Source organism: Gossypium arboreum, chromosome 6 (genome assembly GCF_025698485.1).
Source record: "Gossypium arboreum isolate Shixiya-1 chromosome 6, ASM2569848v2, whole genome shotgun sequence".
Classification (NCBI taxonomy): Eukaryota; Viridiplantae; Streptophyta; class Magnoliopsida; order Malvales; family Malvaceae; genus Gossypium; species Gossypium arboreum.
Window position 1 is genome coordinate 404,764 of NC_069075.1, and position 1,175 is coordinate 405,938.

At 28.6% G+C, this 1,175-nt stretch overlaps 1 non-coding gene across 1 annotated transcript; it reads left to right on the forward strand.

The window, feature by feature from the left end:
• Positions 1-280: 280 nt before the first annotated feature.
• TRNAV-CAC (transfer RNA valine (anticodon CAC)) lies at positions 281-354 on the forward strand. The gene has a single exon. It is a non-coding gene; the product is annotated as a tRNA-Val (tRNA).
• The last annotated feature ends 821 nt before the right edge of the window (positions 355-1,175 follow it).

Consider the following 1,175-nt stretch of genomic DNA (forward strand, 5'->3'; position numbering starts at 1 on the left):
AGATTAATGACTTAACATATACAACAAAAACATGTATATTAATCGAAAGGAAATAAGACGAAACATATATATTTCATGAATTTTTTCACATATAATTATCGAAGAATGATAATATAAATATTCAAAAAATTTGCTCAAATGATAAATCAATTTCACAAAAACATTAACTACATCAAAATTTTATTTTAAATATTTTTTATGATTATTTAATTACATCTCTATATTCAATTTGCTTTTATTTTTATCTTTATAGTTGTAGATGGAAAACCCACCATTAATTGTCTGGGTGGTGTAGTTGGTTATCACGCTAGTCTCACACACTAGAGGTCCCCGGTTCGAACCCGGGCTCAGACATGCATATTTTTGTTTCTTTTTCCTTTGCCCATCCTTAGTATTTAGCGTCATACTCTGGTTTGAGTGTTGCGGTAAAGCCTTTTTTTTAACAAAACACCAAATCTTGAGTTGATTAGCATCTAGGTTTGAGTTATATCATATACAATTGCAATATTTTAGTCATATTATATATCTAATAGTATATATGAAATTTTAACTAAATTCTTACTCGTATTTTTATTTATTAGTGATTACGCTAGTTTAATTTTATTTTGTAGTTGGTCAAATTCATATTTGCTCTTGAAATACAAGTATAGTTATCCAACTATCATAAGCAGACTTAATTATGGGTCGGATCACTCTTCCAGGCTTGAAGATTCGGTCGAAAAGTGAGAGGATTTGAATAAATATATAGATTCAAAGAATGGGCTTGAACAAAAAATAAGGTTTATTTTCTAAACAGGTCGAGCCTCATGTAAAATTTTTGTTTGGGCTCGACCCGAATAAACTATTTTGTTACTGGTTTACTGCCATGTCGCTATTATGTTGCTAATATTTTATTGTTATTGTTTAGATATTGTCTAACAATTTGTTTTATTGTTAATTTTGCTACTATAATTAATACGAGCAAACCAAACCAAAATCAGATTCAACATTTTTAAATTGAATAGAGTTTGGACAAAATTTTAGACCTATTTTTAAAAAAAATAGGCCTAAAATTTTACATCGAGTCTAATAATCAATTATCATTTTAGACAAAAAAAAAATTTACAATTTAAACACGTCTCAGTGGAGATAAGGGTGGTTGACGGAGGAATGGCATGAAGGTAGAGAAGTAAAGG